The sequence below is a fragment of the Hyla sarda genome, chromosome 1, assembly GCF_029499605.1.
Source record: "Hyla sarda isolate aHylSar1 chromosome 1, aHylSar1.hap1, whole genome shotgun sequence".
NCBI lineage: Eukaryota > Metazoa > Chordata > Amphibia > Anura > Hylidae > Hyla > Hyla sarda.
In genome coordinates this window covers 483,653,918-483,663,499 of record NC_079189.1, presented here as the reverse complement: position 1 = coordinate 483,663,499, position 9,582 = coordinate 483,653,918, and the positions used below count along the sequence as shown (strand labels likewise).

General features: G+C 42.5%; 1 long non-coding RNA gene across 1 annotated transcript in view; it reads right to left on the bottom strand.

Annotated features, from left to right (window-relative positions):
- Positions 1-3,208: 3,208 nt before the first annotated feature.
- LOC130310129 (uncharacterized) overlaps positions 3,209-9,582 on the bottom strand; it is a 70,083-nt gene continuing 63,709 nt past the window's right edge. Inside the window, exon 5 of the long non-coding RNA XR_008858689.1 lies at positions 3,209-3,671. This is a non-coding gene — a long non-coding RNA (uncharacterized LOC130310129). The remainder of the gene's footprint in view (positions 3,672-9,582) is intronic.

Genomic DNA, 9,582 nt, shown 5'->3' with positions numbered 1-9,582 from the left:
AATCCTTAAGGACTCAGGATGTACCTGTACGCCCTGGTCCCGTTTACCGGGTTTAAACCGTTCTCACCAGAACCCACGGCTAATGCCGGGCACGGCCGATCAGGCCGATACCCGGCATTAACCCTTTAGACTCCACGATCAAAGTTGATTGCGGCGTCTAAAATGAAAGTAAAAGAATCCCGGCAGCTCAGTGGGGCTGATCAGGACTATCATGACAAAATCGGGATGTCCGGATCAGCTTACCAAACGACGGGAGGGTCTTCACCTGCTTCTCTGTTGATGATCAGCGATCTACTGCTCCATGCCTGCTGCAGAGTGCCGGTTACACTGATGAGTGCTTTGCAATGGCAGAGCACTGATCAGTACATGCAATCAGAAGTTTGCATGTTTAGCCCCCTATGGGAATGAAAAAAAAAAAAAGAATACAAGTTCATTAACCCCTTCCCTAATAATGTAATAAAGAATAAAAATAATCATATGTGGTACTGCCATGTGTGTAAATGTCCGAACTATTAAAATATTAGGTTAGCTAAACCACACGTTTGATGGTGTACATGTAAAAAAATACCAAAGTCCAAAATTGTGCATTTTTGGTCACTTCATATACCATAAAAATATTAATAAATAGCGATCAAAAAGTCCCATCAAAATAAAAATGGTACCTATAAAAACTACAGATGACGGCGCAAAAAAAATTAGCCCTCATACCGCCCTGTACACGTAAAAATAAAAAAGTTATAAGGGTCATAATATGCAAATTTTAAACCTACTAATGTTGGTGCATGTAGTTTATAATTTTTTTAAGTATTAAAATAAAATCTACATAAATTGGGTATTCTTGTAACTGTATGGACCTACAGAATATAAATAAGGTATCATTTTTACCAAATATTGCACAGCGTAGAAACGGAAGCCCCCAAAAGTTACAAATTGGCATTTTTTTTTATTTCACCCCACAAATAATTTTTGGGGGGTTTCGCCGCAGGTTATATTATAAAATATGTGATGTCATTGCAAAGTAAAATTGGTGAAGCAAAAAAAAAGCCCTTATATGGGTCTGTAGGTGCAAAATTGAAAGTGTTATGATTTTTAGAAAGGAAGGAGGAAAAAGCAAAAATGTAAAAACAAACATTTGCTGAGTCCTTCAGGTGAAAATAGGCTGAGTCCCTAAGAGGTTAATAGTGCATGAAATATAACATTGTTTTGGCCATGAATGCCTTTATCAAGCCAAGTCAAACTTGTTTTTCTTGGCTTGATAAAGGCTATTCATGGTCAGAAAACATCACTGTATTTTATATTTGATCTGCATAGTGGTGCCCTCAGATACCTGCTACGGCATGGCTTCAACTATTCATAGATCATGTGGGTCCCTGTAATCACACCTCCATCAAACAGAAAATGATAGCATATCCTAGCTATATGACATCACTACCTATGATAAAAAATCTCTTTAACAACTTAGCTAATCTCTACTATAAAAGGCAAGTTTTGTATTGTTAAAGATTAACTAAGAAGATCTGTGACATGAAAAAGTGGATGTAAAAATCACCATGACATTTTTACTATGTGTTTGAAGGCAGGGAAAAATATTGTGTGAATGACCCAATGGGTGTATTTTAGTTATCCACCATAGAGTGGTTTTAGTGCGTACCTGGCAGACAGTAATGGACATGCTTAGGAAGGATCTGCATTTGTCTTGGGGCTAAATGGCTTTGTTGTGAGATTACCATACCACTGGGGCTAGCTGTTTGTTAAGTGGTATTTCCTGTTTGACTTTTCTTTTTTGACTACAAATCCCACAATTCCATCTACCTCCCTCCCACAAATCAGCCCTCCCCCCCCCCCATTTAAAAATAAATGAGCTGCATCCATTCAAATCAGTGTGGTTTTCAATCAGGGTGCCTACAGCTGTTGCAGATTGATCTCTCTCCCACCAAGCGATCCCTCCACCCATGGAAGCAGACAGGTTCCCTGTCATCAGCTGACTAGTGAGTCAGGTCTCAGCCGCATTGCAACCTGGGAAAAATCTGAGACAACAGTCATTTTGTATGCTGGCAAAAATAAATATTGGAGTGAAAATCACAGAAGAATTGTGAGAAAACCATCACACACAGGTACAGACACTATATTATGAACTACACTAACTTTACAGCCCCTGTAGCATAGTCAAATAAAATAAAAAATCCTGGAATACCCCTTTAATCTATTGCAAGAATTTAAGAGAAACAAATTTGGATAGACCTGCAATTACTGTACAATGGAAAAATGTACACATCTTTCAAGGTTGAAAAAAAGCCATTGGGGATATTTATTAAAGCCTATATAGAAGAAGAATGGTGCGGTCACCTATAGCAACTAATCAGATCCCTTCTTTAATTTTTCAGAAACCATTTTAAAAATAAAAGACGTAATCCGATTGGTTGCTATGGAAAACTGCACCACATATCCTCTTCACAGGTTTTGATAAATCTCCCCCCCCCCCCCCATGAGTCCACTAAGTTCAGCCCATAACCCTACTGTGTTGAAGGCAAAAAAAAAGCCTTATGATGGAAATGTATCAAAACCTTTCCAGAGGAAAGAAGCAATCTGATTGGTTGCTATGGGCAACTGGGCAACTTTTCCTGTGCACAGGTTGTGATAAATCTCCCCCTATGAGACAGATGCCAATTGCCCCATACCAGGGAAAGAATTTCTCATATGGCATCAGAAAAAATGCTGGGATCAGACTCACTTCTGGCCTACAACTACTAATGCGAAAAACTGGCCAAAGCATGCAAGCGTGATTATCGCTAGTTTCTGTGTCTATGTTATAGCCACGAATCCTGACCCAATTGTAAGTCTGTCGACCCAAAATCACCTAAATATTGTCAGTTCACTTTGTAAGACTCCTTATGTGTCTAGTGTAGCCATAATATGGAAAAAGAAATGCACCCGTATTATTCTCCTGTGAAACTGGTCTTAGGGACATGTTGGTGCTGAATAAATAATACATTAAAACTAAAATGTCAATGCTGCAATTAGTAAATAGAAATGCAAAACAAACCAAGAATCAGTTTAAACGAAAAAACAATATTGATTTACTCCTTTTGAGACTTGATTTTTTTTTTTTTTTTTTTGCTGTAAATTTACAGGAGTCATCTTCAATGATGCCAGGGTAAATGTTTAATATATGATGTGAGCCACAGGAAAAGACAGACATCATCTCAGATATTTATTTGAATTTGGACATTTGCCTAGAATCCGTAGAATATGTTCTTATTCAAATATATAGATGCTGTGATATTAATATTAACGCACTATGCCTACAAAATGGAAGGACAAAATAAGCAAGTCAAATCGGAATACACATTCTATATGGAAATGGGAAATGCACATGTATATATCACTCACTATTCTCCACTGCTGTTGTAATTGCAAATAAACAGCATTATGGAAAACGTTCACATGGAAATACATAGATTCCAATTCTCCAAGGTGAAATGTTGTTTGGACATCCATTGTGACTGAATTAATAAAGCAAATTAGAGCCCAGTACCAGAAAGAACATGTGTGACATACAGAAGGGTTTCATTTAGTCTTCTACTCTGTAGATGGGTCAACACAGAAGGCTGTGAAAATCAGTTGAACAAACAGGACAGCTGAAGTGGAAATCCCCGATGCATTCTCCAGTGCTGTTTAGGAGGGAGATAAAAGAAAGACACACACATTGAATACACAAACTGCAAAAAAGATCATATGCAAAAGAAAGGACTCCAGTGACATGTCATCGGAACAATGCGCTCCCTTCTCCTCTTTGAAGAAAAGTTCCGTGATGTCAAATGATATGTAAACAGTTGCTGTCTTTAGACGCACAACATTTCCTGACAGCTGAAAAATGATTTTTATCATAGATTTGTTAAAATCAAATCAACCTGACAACTATGGGTCAGTTTAGTTCATTTATGAGCGCTCATATCCCTGCAGAGAAGGGGGCTGTATTTTTCAGACAAGCATTCATAAGTGATACGGTCTTTTTTTTTTTTTTTCCTGATGCAATGAAAGGGGGTATTCCTCTGTGTACTGTGAAATATATTATATATCTTCCACATAGTTGGTTAGGGATCAACTGCCAACTTCTTTACGGAGTGAATGCCTGATTGAAGCTCCAGCTGTGTTCCAAAGATTGAAAGAGACCTTGAAAATGGCAAAGCAAGGCTCAGCATTCAGAACTGACAAAACAAATCTGACAAGAAAGGCAATTGCTATTCTTTTGGAGTGCTCATCATGGGAAATGTCATTGAAAAGAAAGTCAGATAGAGAAGATAAAAAAATAAAAAACCCTCTTGTAACTCTATCACAAAATGCAGCTATTTCATCTAAATATTTTAAGTGCCTGTAGATTTTCTAAATTTACATTATTTTTACATTTGGACTGCTTGGATTCACCTGAGAGTATGGATGTTTTGTTTTGAAGGAAAATAATTGCCTACATAAAACTTTAGCAAACACACTGACAAGAGGTTAAGAGGTGCATTGTAAGAAGCACAAGACACAAAACACAGCCGAGCCAAGGCAAGATTTGTATTTGTTAGTAAAATTGCAGGAAAGGGTTGTTATTATTATGTTCACCATACAGACTATTGAAGGCGATACCTAAAATACACAAATGTTTTAGAGCTTAAATGGGTTATCTAGGAATAGAAAAATAGAGCCAATTTCTTTCAATAAAAGCTCCACGTCTGTCCCCAGGTTGTGTGTGGTATTGCAATTTGGCTCCATTCACTTCCCCTTTAAAGGGGTACTCCACTGCTAGACATCTTATCCCCTATCCAAAGGATAGGGGATAAGATGCCTGATAGCGGGAGTCCCGCTGCTGGGTCACCCCTGCGATCTGCCGCAGCTCCAGCGTTGTAAACAAATGCCAAGTTCCTATGGCAGTGTTCATGATGTCATGGCCATGCCCCTTGTGACATCACATCATGCCTCCTCCATTTATGTCTATGGCAGGAGGCATGTTGGCCGTCACGCCACCTTCCATAGACATGAATGGAGAGGCGGGGTGGCACGAGGGGCGTGGTTATGACGTCACGATCACGGCCTTTGTGATCGTTCAGAACGCTGAAGCACTGGAGTACCCCTTTAAGTACAGTTCTGCTGTTACAGAAGCAATGGTAGTGACATTGGTAAATGATCTACATTTATATACAGTATAATGAGAACACATGTCCTTTCATGTTTCTTTACCAATTCCAAATGTTGTTCAGAAATGACAACCTTTTCATGTGACATGGGAGGGGAGAACATGGACTATTATCAGTTGCCTGATAAGTAATCTAATAGTTTTAGGACTTTTTGGGTATGGCTGGCTGCCTAAAGTGTATGGGGGCCTCCTAACGTAATGGATTGGACATGTTGGATTTCAACTGCCTGACCCTATTGTTCTGGGTCAAATAAATCACCACCAGAGTTGTCTATTTGCAGCTTACATCTCCCCATAGAGGAAATAAAAGCTTGTTTTGTGCCAAATGTTCATGTGTATGGGAGGTTGGGAGAGAGCTTTTGGTTGAATGATTGTTCGGCCAAGGTGTATGGCCACTATTAGTATGAATATATGTGACTGCATATTCTGTATATATGTTACCTTTACTTAAATTGTCTAAACAGCAAGCCATGATTCTCTATGAAAACTAACAAGATATGTTTGGGTTAGCTGGGAAAGAGGGTCTGGGCTGGCAGTTGGGGGGGGGGGGGGGGGAGTTTGGGGCAGGGTAGGAGTGCTTACAGAAAGAAGACTAGGCCCAGGAAGAGCCTGGTGCTATCAAGTATGTATTTGGTGGTTCCCAGGTACTGTGCCACTATGATGGGACACACAGCTATTGAAAGGAGTGGATGATCACAAAAAAACTTTGGTAATTTTGTTAAAGTATTGCACAATTCCTTGCCCCAGTTGGGAATGGCTCAGTAAGTTGTCCTACTACTGTGAATGAAAATAAAGGTAAAAAGATAGCCCACTCCCCGATACCAGCTATTTTTATAACAGTTCTCATACATTTTTGTACAAGCTTTAAGTAGTCATAACCTGTCCAGGACACAGGGCCTACAAGTATGTCCTGGCGTCCTGGGACTTAAAGACCCAGGTCATACCTGTACGCCCATGGGAATTCCAGTCCCTGCCGTTGGCCAGGCGGGGACCGAACCGGGATGCCTGCTGAAATTATTCAGCAAGCATCCCATGACATCGCCTGGGGGGTCCTGAGACCCCCGGCAGATTGATGGTGAATCCACACCGCCTATCTGCGGAGATTCCAGTCATAAGGGTCATGTGTTACCTGATGACCTAGAATCAGAAGGTGATCGGTGGCGTACTATACACCACTAATCACCTCCTATTGCAAGGGGGAGGTGGCAATGATGTCACCTCCCCAGGAGAGCTGCTATTGGTCGGATGATTGTCCGACAAATAGCAGCTGGCAGAGGAGGGGTTAATGTCCTCTTCTCTCAGCAATGCAAGCCCACCTAGGGACCCCCACTCTGTGAAGATCTGTGCCCCTCCAAAAAGAGAAAGTGGCCTCTTGCCACCCTTTGAGCAGGTAGAGTGAATAGTGAGGGACAGGTAGGTGTTAAAAAAAAAAGTACAAAAAAAAATCCCACCCCCTGACCCTAGGTCCCCAAGGGTCTGCTTCACATTTTTTTTTTTAGCATGACCCGGGCCCTATTAAGGCTTCAGGGTGCTGCGATTTGCCACCCTTTTTTTTTTTTTTAGGTTGCAGCTTTTTTTTTATGTTAAAAAATAACGGTGTGTGACTTATAATCACACACCGTTATATAGTTTGCACCCAAGCACAAACACACACACTTCCCCAGCCCCCCCTCCCCCGCACACATCCCCTCCAACCCCACCACCATAGAAAAAACAAGTGATGACCCGCCGGGCATATATTTGGTGGATGATGCATATGCCTTACTTGCCTCCGACACCGAATCTGCCAGTGAGGACAAGGAAGATCCTACTTTCCTGTGTTCTTCCCCGTCCTCCTCGTCATCTAGTTTTGATGATGAGCCCCCTGCATGGTGGTGGAGACACCGCCAGGCAAGGCCATCCCCCCGCATGATAGTGACCCAGTGGCCGACACTAGTAGGAGCATCCATGCCGCTCGTAATAGGAGTCCGACCCCCAGACAAGTATTTAGCAGTTGCCCCCCTGGATCTGACACTGAGCAGCCAGCGGGGGGCCCCTGGGGGATGGGGCCCTGGTCAATTGCCCGATTTTCCCTGCCTTAAAGCCAGCTCTGCATAGGCCTCAAATGCAAACATAGCCCTATGACTTTTGAGCCTGTTATGCGCCTGCACAGCATTTTACGTCCACATATGGAGTATTTCCATACTCAGAAGCAATGGGGTTACAACATGGGGGGGGTGCATTTTCTCCTATTATCCTTTGTGTAAATGAAAAATTTGGGGTAACACCTGCATTTTTGCAGAAAAAAAATATTTTGGCATTTTACAGCCCACTGTTCAAAACACCTGTGAGGTTTAAATACTCATTGTACTCCTCGGGTATTGGTATTGTAGTCCTTGAGGGGTGTAGTTTCCAAAATTATGGTCCCGTTGTTTTTGCACAATGGCAGCTCTGTAAACGTTCAAGGCCCCTGACCGATTCCAGCAAAATTCTTCAAAAGGTGCTCCTGCTCTTCTGAGACCTGGAGTGCAACCGCAGAGCAGTTTACATAAAATTTAAAAGGTATGTCCTTACTCTAAAGAAATGTATTCACAAATTGTGGGGGACATTTTCTCCTGATACCACTTGTAAAAATGAAAACTTTGGGTTAACCCCAGCATTTTAGTGTAAAAAATCTAAACACTTTTGGGGTGTTAAGGCTCACTGTACTGCTTGTTACGTTCCTTGAGGGGTGTAGTTTCCAAAATAGTATGTATTTTTATTTGTGTTTTTTTTTTGCTGTTATGGCACCATACGGGCTTACTAAATGTGACATGCCCCAAAAAACCATTTCAGCAAAATGTTCTCTCCAAAAACCAAATGTGGCTCCTTCTCTTCTGAGCATTGTAGTTCGCCCACAGAGCATTTTACGTCCACACATGGGTTATTTCCATACTTGTAAGAAATGGGGTTACAAATTTTGTGTGGCATTTTCTCACATTACCCCTTTAAAAAATTGTAAATTTGGGAATAAAAACTGCATTTACACATCAGACTTTAACGAACACCTGGGGGGTCAAACACCTGTGGGGTGTTAAGGCTCACTGTACCCCTTGTTACGTTCCTTGAGGGGTGTAGTTTCATAAATAATATGCCACGTGGGTTTTCTTTTTGCTGGTATTGCACCATAGGAGCTTCCTAAATGTGACATAACAACCAAAAATCATTTCAGCAAAAGTCTCTCTCCAAAAGTGGCTCCTTCTTTTCTGAGGATTGTAGTTTGCCTGCAGAGCATTTTATGCCCACACATGGGGTATTTCTATACTCCAAAGAAATGGGGTTACAAATTTTGAGGGGCATTCTCTCTCATTACCCCTTGTAAAAAATGGTAAATTTTGGGGGAAAAACTGTATTTTAGTGGAAAAACTAATTTTTTATTTACACATCTGACTTGAAAGAAAAGTCATCAAACACCTGGGGGGTGTAAAGGTTCACTGGACGGTGTAAAGGTTCACTGGACCCCTTGTTACATGCCTTGAGGGGTTTCATTTCCAAAATAGTATGTCATGTGTTTTTTGTTTTTTTCTGTTATGGCACCATAGAGGCTTCCTAAATGCAACATGCCCCCAAAAACCCCACACAGCACTTTAAATCTACATATGAGGTACAGTATATACTCGAGTATAAGCCGAGTTTTTCAGCACGATTTTTCGTGCTGAAAACACCCCCCTCGGCTTATACTCGAGTGAACTCCCCCACCCGCAGTGGTCTTCAACCTGCGGACCTCCAGAGGTTTCAAAACTACAACTCCCAGCAAGCCCGGGCAGCCATCGGCTGTCCGGGCTTGCTGGGAGTTGTAGTTTTGAAACCTCCGGAGGTCCGCAGGTTGAAGACCACTGTGGCCTTCGACATCATCCAGCCCCCTCTCACCCCCCTTTAGTTCTGTACAGTACTCACCTCCGCTCGGCGCTGGTCCGGTGCTGCAGGACTGTCCGGAGAGGAGGTGGTCCGGTGGGATAGTGGTTCCGGGCTGCTATCTTCACCGGGGAGGCCTCTTCTAAGCGCTTCGGGCCCGGCCCCAGAATAGTCACGTTGCCTTGACAACGACGCAGAGGTATGTTCATTGCCAACGTACTTCTGCATCATTGTCAAGGCAACGCCTCTATTCCGGGCCGGAAGCGCGGAGAAGAGGCGCCCCCGGTGAAGATAGCAGCCCGGAACCACTATCCCACCGGACCACCTCCTCACCGGACAGTCCTGCAGGACCGGACCAGCACCGAGCGGAGGTGAGTACTGTACAGAACTAAAGGGGGGTGAGAGGGGGCTGGATGATGTCGAAGGCCGCAGTGGTCTTCAACCTGCGGACCTCCGGAGGTTTCAAAACTACAACTCCCAGCAAGCCCGGACAGCCGATGGCTGCCCGGGCTTGCTGGGAGTTGTAGTTT